Here is a 14,171-nt window from a genome sequence, read left to right on the forward strand (position 1 = left end):
CCCACCCTGCCTGAAATCGAACCCGGGACCCCTGTGACCAAAGACCAGCACGCTAACCATTTAGCCATGGAGCATTTGAACAATTATAACACTGATTGAAACCTGAAATAAACACATTTTTCATACAGCTCCCATCATTCCATTATAATGGTCGGAAGAATAACCAGTGGAGTCGAACAGCGACTCTTATACTGTGACACACAGATCGGTGCCGTTTGAAGCATTGACCCGTATGGATCGAACCTTTAACCATTATGAAGCCATGGGCGCGAACGCAAATCAGCCTGGAAACCTTCACAAGAAGTACTATCGCTAACTAGAGGGGACTCAAAGGACGGATAATAGTCTAGACATTCAGATGTACAAGCATGCCAGCATCAGCTTAGCTGAATGAGCCTCATTTATTATTTACACAGTTACTTTCCAAACAGATATTCCTTGCAAGGTTCCTAAAAACCTCATGCACTCCTCACGCGCGTTGTCACTGTCAATATTATTAGTATTATTATTATTATTATTAACATCATATAAGTGTTCCTCGGCCCAGTTATCTCCATGATTATAAATTAACAGTTATGTGATATTATTGTTAGTGTAGTTGTTAGTTCACGATCTCAGAAACGTCCTTATTATTATTATTATTATTATTATTATTATTATTATTATTATTATTATTATTATTATTATTATTATTACTGGTGAGCAATAGTCAAATATTATTATTATCGTAATTTTACGATCACCAAAACACATTGTACGATTATTCTTTCTAGTTCCCGGCTCCATGGCTAAATGGATAGCGTGCTTGGCCTTTGGACACAGAGGTCCCGAGTTCGATTCCCGGCAGGGTCGGGAATTTTAAAAATAATCGGTTAATTTCGCTGCCACGGGGGCTGGGTGTATGTGTCGTCTTCGTCATCATTTCATCTTCATAATGACACGCAGGTCGCCTACGGGGGTCAATTCAGAAGACCTCCACCTGGTGAGCCGAACTTGTCCTCGGACACTCCCGGCACTAAAAGCCACACGCCATTTCATTCTCTTTTTAGTTTACGACCATTTCGAAATTATCATTACATAATTATTAATTAGATTACGACCATTCAAAAATTACATACATACATACATACATACATACATACATACATACATACATACATACATACATACATCATAATTATGGACCGTTATGCCTTTCAGCGTTCAGTCTGCAAGCCTCTGTGAATTTACTAAACGTCACCACAATCCTCTATTTGAAACTAGTGCCGTGGCCTCATTTAGTTATATACCACTTATTTAATCGTTAGAAACCGAGTCTAAACATCGTCGCCTTGGTCTTCCTTTACCTATCTTACCGCCCGTAACAGAGCCCATTATTCTCCCAGGTAAACTATCTTCCTCAGTTCGCCTCACATGACCACACCACCGAAGCCGATTTATGCGTACAGCTTCATCCAACGAATCCATTCATAACTTGGCCTTTATCTCCTCATTCCGAGTACACTTCTGCCATTGCCCCCACAGGGTTGTACCGGCAAACATTCTTGTTACTTTTATGTCTGTTTCTTCTAACTTATGAATAAGATATTCTGAGTCAACCCAGCTTTCGCTCACGTAAAGCAAGGGTGGTCTGAAAACAGACCGACGTAAAAATAGTTTCGTCCAGGAGCTGACTTCCTTCTTACAGAATACGGTTGATCGCAACTGCGGATTCACTGCATAATATGAGTAAAGAAGCGGAATCAGATGCGGATGATGTTATTCCGTATAGAGTAATAAATACGTGACAAGATTGTGAGCAACTGCAAAATGACCTCGATAATGTTGTGACATGGTCGGTGGGCAATGGTATGTTGATAAACGGGGCTAAAAGTCAGATTGTGAGTTTCACAAATAGGAGTTCTCTCAGGTTTTATTACTGCGTTAATGGGGTGAAAGTTCCTTATGGGGATCATTGTAAGTACCTAGGTGTTAATATAAGGAAAGACCTTCATTGGGGCAATCACATAAATCGGATTGTAAATAAAGGGTACAGATCTCTGCACATGGTTATGAGGGTGTTTAGGGGTTGTAGTAAAGATGTAAAGGAGAAGGCTTGTAAGTCTCTGGTAAGACCCCAACTATAGTACGGTTCGAGCCCCACTGTCGGCAGCCCTGAGAATGTTTTTCCGTGGTTTCCCATTTTCACACCAGGCAAATGCCGGGGCTGTACCTTAATTAAGGCCACGGCCGCTTCCTTCCCATTCCTAGGCCTTTCCTATCCCATCGTCGCCGTAAGACATATCTGTGTCGGAGCGACGTAAAGCAAATAGCAAAAAAAAAAAAAAAATTATAGTATGGTTCCAGTGTATCGGACCTTCACCAGGATTACTTGACTCAAGAACTGGAAAAATTCCAAAGAAAAGCAGTTCGATTTGTTCTGTGTGATTTCCGACAAGGAGTAGCGTTACGAAAATATTACAAAGTTCGGGCGGGGAAGACTTGTGAGAAAGACGAGCTGATCGTCTAAGTGGTATGTTCCGAGCTGTCAGTGTAAAGATGGCGTGGAATGACACTAGTAGACGAATAAGTTTGAGTGGTGCCTTTAAAAGTAGGAAAGATCACAATATGAAGACAAAGTTGGAATTCAAGAGGACAAACTGGGGCAAACGTTCGTTTATAGGAAAGGGAGTTAGGTATTGGAAAACTTACTAAGGGAGATGTTCAATAAATATCCAATTTCTTTGAAATCTTTTAAGAAAAGGCTAGGAAAACAACAGATAGGGAATCTGCCACCTGGGTGACTGCCCTAAATGCAGATCAGTATAGACTGATTGATTAATTAGCTTTACTGCACCTTGATTCAATCTTACTATATTACCATCCTGAGAGAACACACATCCTAAACACTTTAAATTATCTACCGGTTCCAGTTTTGTATCACCAGTATGACGTTCAATTCTGTTGAAATTCTTACCTACTGACATGAATTTAGTCTTCGAAAAGCATTTTTCATTTACCTGGCACATACTGAAAATCTGATCCTGACAGCCCCTGTGTGGTCTGAAACCACACTGGTTTTCATCCAACTACCTCTCAACCACTGATCGCACCCTCCTTTCCAAGATGACAGTGAATACTTTGCCTTGTATACTAATATGTGAGATACCTCGATTTATTATTATTTATCGTATGATGAATCTACGTTCACACATGCATATAATTCAGGATAAATGTGCATAGTCACAAGTCCTTACAATTCTATAACTCTAGGTCTAGCATTTTGACCCAATCAACTGCCTCATCCGATGTGCGGTGAATGTCCATTAGCGTTCCTTTGAAAGCTCGAATTGGGCAGTCAGCAACAATGTGGTGGATTGACTGAGAAGAGACACCACAATCACAATCTGCAGAGCTAGTCCAACCCCATTTGCACAACAGATAACCACATCTGCGTTGTCCAGTACTTATTCGATTGATGATTCTCCACTGTCGTCTTGGAAGATCACATCCTTGTACTCGTTTGGAAGGATTCTCAACTAGATGTTTGTTCACTACTGAAGACTGATCCCACTGGGATAGTTTGTTGCAATACTTCCTGCTCCCTTACTAATAGATAGGGGAAATTACTGCTTTTGTCCAATCTGAAGGTACCTTACCAACACTCCTTGATAATCTTACTAACCTATGAAGCCATTTCATCCCTGCCTTCCCACTCTACTTCACAATATCACGACTAATTTCTTCTATTCCTGCTGCTTTATGACAATGGAGTTTATCTACCATCTTCTCCACTGCCTCCAGCGTAATTTCACCAACATCATTCTCCTCCTCCTCATGAGTCGGTTGTTCGCGACACCACCAGTAAGATTTCCTTTTACGTAGAGAAGATGTTCAAAATTTTCCCTCCACCTGTCCAGTGATTCCTTGGGATCTATTATGAGTTCACCTGAATTACCCAAAACACTGTTCATTTCCCTTTTCCCTCCCTTCCTAAGATTCTTTATTACTGTCCAGAAAGGTTTTCCTGCTGCTTGACCTAGCATTTCCAGTTTATTGCCAAAACCTTTCCACAACTTACTTTTGGATTCAACAACTATTTGTTTCGCTCTGTTTTCGTCATCTACGTACAATTTCCTGTTCTGCATCAGCTCTTGATTGGACCATTTCTGAAAAGCTTCTTTTTTTTTCCTTTTTCTTTTACGTTTACTCAGCCGTTGCCCATGGTTCACTAACTAGGACGTGACTACAGTAACCCTCACCATGAACTATCAGAAATTATCATTTTCTAATTATTAATTAACGGTGATTGAAATATTATTATTACTTCACGGTCATTGAGTAATATTCAATCAATGTTATCACTTAGAGTACAATTAATCGTTTTAAACTTTCGGATCGTAGCACTTTGAATAATCATAAATGCAGCTTATCATAATGGGGTTTGATCACTCGACCATCCGTAATTCAGTCTTCAGTCACGTGCATCCAACGGGCCGTTATTTCCATCAAGATATTCGCTTTTTCCCATCGTTAGACACAGTTGAAGCTAGGCATTTCCTTGCTGTTTCCACTAGAGCATCCCTGTATGCCAACCATTTTCTTTCTATATCCTTAAACTGCTTACTGTCCACTGTACGGAAATTCTCACTAATCATATCCATTTACTTTTGTCTAATTCCGTCGTTCTGAAGATTTTCTACCCTTACTCGTTTAGAGATAGATTTCACTTGCTCTATCATAGGCCTAGAGATACTTAGTTCACTACAGATCAGATAGTTGTCTTTATCAACGAAAAATCCCGAAAAACTCGTACATTCCTGACAGATTTACTGAATTGTAAGTCGGTTATGATATAGTCTGTTATGGATCTAGTAACCCTACCCTCCCATGTGTAGCGGTGAATAGCCTTATGCTTGAAGAATGTCCATACTAGCACAGAAGTTCAGCAAACGCTTCCCATTCCTATTAGCTTCCATATCTTCCTCGCATTTACCAAACACCCTTCGTATCCTGCAGTTCTATTTCCAACTCTCGCATTGAAATCGCCCATTAGCACTATCCTATCCTTGCTGTTGATCCTGACTTCGATGTCACTCAGTGATTTATAAAACTTGTCAATTTCATCCTCATCTGCACCTTCACATGGTGAATACACTGAGACAATTCTAGTCCTAATTCCTCCACCTGCCAAATCTACCCACATCATTCCGTCGTTTACGTGCCTAGCAGAAACTATGTTGCGTGCAATTGTATTCCTGATAAACATTCCTACCCCATACTCTGCCCTTCCCTTTTCAACACTCGTCAAGTATACTTTATAATTTCCTATCTCTCCCCCGTTACCCGAACATCACTTACTCTTAGCAATCCCCATTAATATTGATAGCTCCCCATCAAATTCCACTTCGTTCACCAAGTTGTTTCCAAGGAGTCCCTCGCCTGTCAAATGGGCGTGGGACTCCGTTACTCCCACAGGTCCGAGACATGCTTAAAAATTCTGAGACCGGGCGAGTTGGCCGTGCGCGTAGAGGCGCGCGACTGTGAGCTTGCATCCGGGAGATAGTAGGTTCGAATCCCACTATCGGCAGCCCTGAAGATGGTTTTCAGGGTATTCCCATTTTCACACCAGGCAAATGCTGGGGCTGTACCTTAATTAAGGCCACGGCCGCTTCCTTCCAACTCCTAGGCCTTTCCCATCCCATCGTCGCCAAAAAAAATAATTCTGAGATCGGTAAATTCGTGAAGCAGGATGCTACCCTACATACACATAGTCCAAGTGGGGATCTCTCCTCTAACGGGTTAGGGACCACCGGTGGATTATATAGTCCTAGCCGCCTGAGGAGAAGGAGGGCCATGACTCAGAATATGTCGGAGATGCCCACTCCCAATCCGTAGCAACAGATATCCCGACTCTCAGGATCACTTATTAGGCCACTCAGCCGTTGCCCATGGTTCACGAACTAGGACGTAACTACAGTAACCCTCACCATGAACTATCAGAAATTATCATTTTGTAATTATTAATTAACGGTGATTGAAATATTATTATTACTTCATGGTCATTGAATAAGATTCAACCAATGTTATCACTTAGGGTACAATTAATCGTTTTAAACTTTCGGATCGTAGCACTTTGAATAATCATAAATGCAGCTTATCATAATGGTTTTTGATCACTCGACCATTCGTAATTCAGTCTTCATTCACGTGCATTCAACGGGCCGTCATTTCCATCTGTCAGTCACCCGTACGCTTATTTATATGATTTCATCGCAGCTTATTCCTTTATTATTATCATCTTCGTAGCATGTCTTTATTTATATCATTGTTGGATTACACATTTACTCAGTACCCGTGTCGCAGATCCTTGGACCAACAATAATGATAAGAAGTTGTCATCTACAAGTGTAAACGCAGTTCAAAACACACAACATACTTTCATACCAGGTTTAATTTTCCAGGCTTTTACAAACTACGAACAATCACGCCATTTTATTGTCTTTTTTCACACACTCCCAAAGCTCAACATTTTCTATGAGTACATAACCATGTTCACGGAAGTAAACAACACAAAGAACAGATATTACTGATTTCTAACATCCTCCCCCTTCAACTAGGTTCAGTTTTTCAGGAAATGTTACTCTCCTTCCGCTTCTCGTCACCTGCACCTCCCTCAGCGGAGACAATGAAGGTTGAACGTTAACGACAGGACTATCGTCTGAAGGTGAAGATCCTTCCAACAAATAGAGTATCTCCAAAGGCAGAGTAAGTTCACCAGAAGAAGTCTTCAACTATACCACTCGTACCACACCAACTCTTTCAGAATATACTTTAAGCACATTGGCAATCGGCTTTCGATCCGCCTCTTCAGGAAATTCGTCCCTGAATCGCTTCCTCAAGTCCTGACGTAGTTGCTGAAAATAACTCATCCTTTTTGATAAACACTTCAAATCCAAATAAGGAGTGCCCACATTGGGTATGCATTATAGAAACATGCCAGGCGTGATTGGACTCAAATCTTCAGGATTTTCTGACAAGTAAGAGGTCGAGATATCATCACAGCTTCGCAGTCACATGTCATAATGCTCAGTAGTTCTTCATAGTTTGGAGATGCTCTTCCCAGCACACGACGAAGAGCTCTTTTGATTGTTTGGGCGATGCATTCCCACCAACCTCCCCACCAGATAGCAGTTTGGGGGTTGAACTTCCACTGAATTCGTATCATTGAGGCATATTCTTCTATCCTGCTCCAGTCAATGGATCTGAGCAGGTTATTAATCCCAACAAAATTGCTTCCGTTGTCACTGTAAATTACCTTTGGCCTTTCTCTTCGTGTAGTGAACCTTCAAAGACTCATGTTAAAGCCATCTGTTGACAGAGTGGTTATTAGTTCTAGATGACCTGCCCTATACACGGCGCAAGTAAATAGTACAATTTACGACTTCTGTCCCCGCTTGAGGATTAGTGGACCTGCAAGGTCTCTTCCCACAACTTCAAGCACTGAAGCGTCCTCTACTCTTTCTTCTGGGAGAGGGCATTTTACTTCTGGAAACAAACTTTTGGCTTCATGTTGTCTGCATTTCTTGCACGATGAAAGCGCATTTATAACAGTTCTTCGACCTTTCAGTATACAGTATTTCTGTGGCAAGTGAGCTAGAAGTATATGAGTTCCACTATGAAGCAGTCTTTCATTTTCCTCCAGAATAAACAGCTGAACTAGTATACGCTTGTTTAGCAAGACAACGGGATATTTGAGGTCATCATCATCCTTCCTTTCCCCAATGGTTGTCTTCACTCGTTTGATTCATTCTATATCCTTGAAGACACATAGAGATTTCAAACTAGAAACCCTTCCTTTGGGGAACGTTTCCTCTTGCACCAGTTGTATAAGCTTCTTTCAGCCTTTTCTACTTCCATTCTTAGGTTCCCATTATATCTTTCATTTGTTTGTTTTACACTATTCTTCATAAATCTGAACATCCATGCCACCATCTTCACTATTTTGGTATACTTCGAAAAATTCTCCAGAAGCCATGAGGTAGAACTACCAACTGCCATCACTACCCATTTCTCCTCTTCCACACAACAGGACTCTATGCCCACAACCATTTTACTGGGCAATTCCTCTTGAGGTAACCTTAGTCATGCTGGTCTCTTCCCACCATGCAGATTCTAAGAGTTTTTCAGCCGAGCATCATCGCAACGGCAAGTCAGTAGGGTTTTTTTTTTTTTTTTTTTTTTTTTTTCAGGAAAATGATTCCGCTTTTCTCTTTCTGTGAAGTTTAGTATCACCTTTATTCAGTTCTCTACGAAGGTTCCCCATCTTCCTTCCCTCCTAATCCAACTCAATGCAATAGTCGAATCAGTCCAACAATATTGAGGAGTCTCGATGAGACCTAAACTGTTCTTGACAGTGACTAGCAGTCGGACACCAATTCAACAAGGGAACAGTTCTAGTCTAGGCATAGTTGCTTCCTTCACCGGCCCAACTCGTGACTTCGCTAGTAACAACTCCACTGTCGTCCCGCAAGTACTTTCAGTTCTTAGAAATAAAACACCAGCACAGGCTGAAACACTAGCTTCATAGAAGACATGTAAAGTGCATGATGTTCAGTCACTGCTCAAAGTAAATCGTCTAGGAATTTCAACATCAGTCATACAATGCAATTCTTCCAACAATCTTTTGAAGTTTCCTTGCAGGTCTTCTGAGCCTCAGATTCCCAGCTTGTCTTCTCTGTCCAACTTTCCTGCAATAGTTTATTCGGTACAACAGTGACAAGGATAGGTATACCTTAGAGGATAAAATGCTGCCTGACAGCAGACTAAATATTTCTTCTTGTTACAGGTGGCTCTATAATTTGTATTTTCCCTACACAATACAGGCTATCACTTTTTCTGTTCCGTAGTAATCCGAGTACCAGTATGGTTTCTAGGATCGCATCGTTTTCAATCCGTGCAGTATTCGCTCAACCTCTTAACTCAAACTTTGCCATGGCCATCAAAAGAGAAGCATCCTGTATAAAACTGTTTAATTCTTCTGAATTTACTGAAGTAACACATTTGTCCACATGAAACGAGCGCTTGAGTTTTTCTGCAGTTTCACGATACCCAGAAAGACAATTATTAAGATGAACGGGCTGAATTCCCACCAAATACAACGCATCAGTGGCTAAAAATCTTAATCTTTGTGGTTACGTAATGATCCCAACAAAATGACTTCAGATAATCAGGATCGACTTCATTCACCGAGATTTGCAGAGAGGCCTTCTTGATATCTGACACTGCTCCTATTTCCCTTTCTTGAAATCGCAGCAGGATGGATGGCAGAAGTTCCAGCAAGTTCCAGTCATTTAAGGACAGCTTTCCTCCTCGTTTACTGGAAGCATCAAACACTGGTCTGCACGTCGTAGTTGAATCTCTCTTGAAAACGCCACGATGAGGCATAAAGTATACCTGCTTGTTTCCTATGTCATCATGAACTTCTTCAGTGATATTTTCTTGTAGCCATTCTTGTAGTACAGAATGACATTCTTCGTATCTGTTCTCGGAGACAGTTTTGAACTCATCGATGAAAGACTCTTTTCTTCTACCTTCTGTTATTTTCAGGATCCTCTATTCTTTCACACCAGTTTAGGCAGACTTCATATATACCATCTTAGTTAACAGCGACTGTTCTCTTAAAGTGATTCAGAACTGTACACTCCATCCCCTCTCTCTTTTTCCTGTCTAATGGATCTGTAATCCCGAGCACATCTAACCTCCAGAGTCTTGTGTTAGCAAGGGTGTTACTAGGTTAGCCATGCTACCGTGCCCTGTAATTCGTGTTGAATCCATTACCACCCAGCCAAGCTGAGTTTCTTGTGCCACTAAGCCACATTGTAGTCCTATCATATTTCCCGTGGAAAAGCTCCCTGCATAATCAGCTCCAATTAAAATTTCAATAGTAGGATGACCAGCTCCAGTGCCAGAGACTACAATGCCTTTCTCCTTTAATTCTTGCAGGCAAGCACTTTGGTTAATGCGGAGAATTGAACCGCATATAGAAACTTGATCTAATGCTTCAATATCGCATGAATAATATCCTGTCATACTCTGAAGGGAAACTCTATATCGCTTGTGAACTTGTGTTTGCGACGAGATTTCCCCAGAATAAACCTGTATCAGATTTTCAGATCCAACACAACAGCAAGCCATTTCCAGAGCAGTCTTTCTAGAATATAGGAACGCTGAGATCCAGTATCTATTATCGCCCTTACCACACGATGACAACCCTTAGCTGTGGTAACTGCCATTAGAGTCCTCAACAAGACATCTGGAGAACACATTATCGGATAATGTTTTTTCCCACAGATGAAATATTTCGGTGAGGATCTACACCCTACAGATCTGTTCCCGTTATTTAACCATGTGAAACATGCCCGCTTAGATTTTAACACGTCTGCCTTTTCTCTAAGAGACGTCCTTTTGCTTTAAACACTCGTAACTCTCACGAAACTTATCATAAAATACACAAACATTTGATCGCTTATTCTGTTTTTCACCAGTCAGCATATTATATGCAGTAGGTACACTTTCGTCCCCTTTCATCGGATGTTTTACCTGATATATGAGTCAATTTGAACCCAGTTTTAGCTAACATTATCCTCTCCTCCCTTTCTACCTAATCCCTTGAAACTTCTAGCAACATCTTTAAGTTTTCACTGTAATCACTTGCCTGAGTCACACTTGAACTACTCCTCATCCACATTCTCAAAAGCTCATTCGGAATGCTTGATTCAACAAATGGAAACAAAATTTCCGCATGCTTGTCAAAAGTCACATCAATGGATTCCATTGCTCTTAAGTAACACACACGTTTATCGTACAATTTTAAAGTATATCCCTTACCTTTGACACTGGTGGCATTTTTTAATGACTAAACCTAGCAGCTCTGTGATGTAGAACTCTGTCAGCCACTCCTTCTTACCAAACCTTTCAGTCAGTCCATCCACTGCCATCTGATAGTTTTCTGCATTCGGTTGATAGCTGTCGACGATTTCTCGTGCTCTTATTCCTGGAACCGTCGCCTGCATCGGATAATGGAATTTGTCTTCTGCTGCTGTCTTCATCTTCATGTATTGTACGGAACTGACTCGAAAAGGAAAGCCAGTCCTTTATAACACCGCTAAATTTAACTGATACTATTTTTTAATTTCATATTATTTTTATATGATTGAACGGAATATGCAATTTCAAACCTGACATTTCTTTGGGTTACACCTAACCTCTGAGTGTATACTTATGTTATTAATCTCACAGTGCTCATTTTACCCCTATATTTTTCAATGTTGGTATCCTCATCTTCATATTTCTTATCACTCCCTTCTTCCTGAAAAACAAAGTCCAGTCTCTGCTCATCTAACAACTAAAGTTCTTGAAATACCAGTAACCGTTCAAAATTGGACTGATATTAACCTAACATCTTCGTCATTTATCGGGTCTTCTAGTAAATGTCGGCAGGTTTTCGTGAATGATATCCTCACAGGTTTACGTTTCTGACACAAATTCTCTATTGTGGCACGTACAGTTATACTTATCACGTCGGGGTCACCAAATTAAATGTTGGGTTAGACACTCGCGCACTAACGGTGTCACAGATCCTTCCACCAACAATACGAGTAATAACAAGTGGATGTCATCTACACGTGTAAGCACAGTTCACAACACAGAACGTACTTACATACCAGTTTAATTCTCCAGGCTGTTACAAACTACAAACAATCGCGCCATTTTTAATTTTTTAAACACACTCCCAGAGCTCAACATTTCCAATGAGTACATAACCAAGTTCAAGGAAGTAAACAACACAAGGAACACATATTACTGGTTTCTAACAGTCGTCATAGCTTCATTTATATGTTTGTGATGCGGGAATCCATCTTCCCTCTGACACCCAAGAGAACAATTCCTCATGAATATTCATATGTTCAAAATCGATTACATTTTCTCAGTGAAACAGTACGGCCCACATCTTTATCGGCTGCATTATCCAATTGACGCCTCAACACTTGATTGCTTTTTCTGAGCCAAATTCTCTACGATTGACCTCATGATGTGATTTTATATTTTCATTACGTTATCGTGAATACTGATTATTATCCCATGTTCTGGAAAAGCAATAAATTTGAGGTAATTATTTAGAACACGTTAGAACCGAGATTTAAACTATGAGTTTAAAATCCATTAATTAACACGATTTTTAATTCACACTGTTTACATTTAAATATCGTATTTAAATCCCGGCAATTCATTCCATTTTAAATCACTGGCAAAATCTTGGCATCTCAGTTATATTATTAACAGAACATCTACGCATATGACACAAATTAAACTTCATTGGCAATCTTATACCTCTGGTCATAATAAAACATGTCTTATTTCTACCCATAAGAACAATAAATCCTGGAAATATGAAAATCAAATCATCACATCGCTGAGTCTACCACTAAATATTTACATGACAATCCCACAAACACAACAAATCAAGAAATTAAAAATCCCAAATTACATTATATACAAGAAAAAAACTTTACTCAAACATTTAACCCGTCATTCCTATTTAATTATATCCCTCCGTCATATTTAGGCCTAAATTATGGGACCGGGAAGCGGCCCGTATGTTTCCATCAAGTAACCATTATTACTAACATTTCCCCCCCCCCCTGTCAACTGATTAGCAAGTCTACAAAGATATAAAATATCTGGTAGTCATATCTTTTCTTCAGTGTACCAGACGGATGAGGAGCCTAGACCCCGCTCCGTCTTTAGCAAGCCATGATGCTGATATCCATTACAGAGTGAAGACTTAATCCCCTCTTGCTGGAGACTATGTTCGCCGTTCCGTTTTGTGGACTTACCCTCTGAAATGGTATTTCTTGATCCTCTGCAGAGAAGCGTGCAGTTACCTCTAGTTCTCAAACGCAAATAACCAATTTTGAAGATAGTGTTGACTGCTTTATTACCTCGCAATTGTGTCATAGATTGGGTACGTCCAAACCCATCTTCCCAATTGAATACAATTACTCGTAGCACTTGCATCTATCATAACAAATAGTTATGTTGTCCTTAGTACTACTTTGAATTAAGGGATTTTATATGACAGCATTTGTCCTCCAAACAAATTATTACCCAGGCACTAGATTTTTGTCGATGTCTTTGGCGCGTCTTAATGGAATACCGCGCCAAAATCTTGAATATCCTTACGCAAATTCCAAGTGGCCCCTAACGTCACTCACGTCTCGTGGGAACCTTACAACGACCAACGATTCTACACGTGCCTCTCATGACAAAAATAAATGTGAGTTGAACTCCTCGTGATACTTTTCCCTCTCGATTCAAATCACATGAAATTTTATAGATTTGGGGACTCTGGTTCCTTCCGGCTCAGAATTTATTTGCACAATTTCTTTCGTGCATGTCTAAAATTTCGCCGATTAAGTCTCACAACGTACTTACCGATAGCTGGAACTTTCTTATAGGCAGTAGGTAGGTTGTGAAAGTTTTGAGTTATGGCAACTATAAACGATCTGAACTTGGAAAATCTACGTTCAAAGCTTAAATGCACCATTCCACGTCTAGAGAGTTTGATATAAAGCTTCTGAATGTGATGCCAATTTGAATGAGGTCAGATTGTTCCGCTCACAGAGAGAAAATCGTGGAAAATCTAGGGCGACTGAGGCTGCTTTTAATAATGTTACTTTACGTCCCATTTTTTCCGAAGGCTCAAAGGAGCCGGGTATTTTGTGTCGCAAGAATTCATCTAACTACACGAGCTTTGTAGATTTCCAGCTTCCCACGAGCGATACTTCCTTACATACCATCGAACTGGAGCAGGATCAAGCCCACTATCGATTTTGAAATATGGGGCTCAGCATAAGAACGCAAGTGGAAGCATTTCATTCGTCTAGGGAGGTATTTGTTTCAAAGTGATGACGATTAGCATTCTTCGGCTTAACAGTTTCCAGAGAGTCCTAATTTTCAACCCCTTCCAAATGACAATGGCGGTCACAACCTGCTAGACGAGATAGAATATTGAATTTCAGCAAAACTGTAGCTTCTAGACCGTAACTGACGGTAAAATTCCAAGATATTCAAATTTTTTACATTTTACTCCGGAAAAATATCGAACTATGGAGGCAATTTTAATGACG

The 14,171-nt window shown here is 40.3% G+C and overlaps 1 protein-coding gene across 1 annotated transcript in view; it reads left to right on the plus strand.

Moving 5' to 3' along the window:
* Window positions 1-14,171, plus strand: part of LOC136859064 (uncharacterized) — a 792,234-nt gene that overhangs the window by 690,901 nt on the left and 87,162 nt on the right. The window lies entirely within an intron of this gene.

The sequence above is a fragment of the Anabrus simplex genome, chromosome 1 (assembly GCF_040414725.1).
Source record: "Anabrus simplex isolate iqAnaSimp1 chromosome 1, ASM4041472v1, whole genome shotgun sequence".
Classification (NCBI taxonomy): Eukaryota; Metazoa; Arthropoda; class Insecta; order Orthoptera; family Tettigoniidae; genus Anabrus; species Anabrus simplex.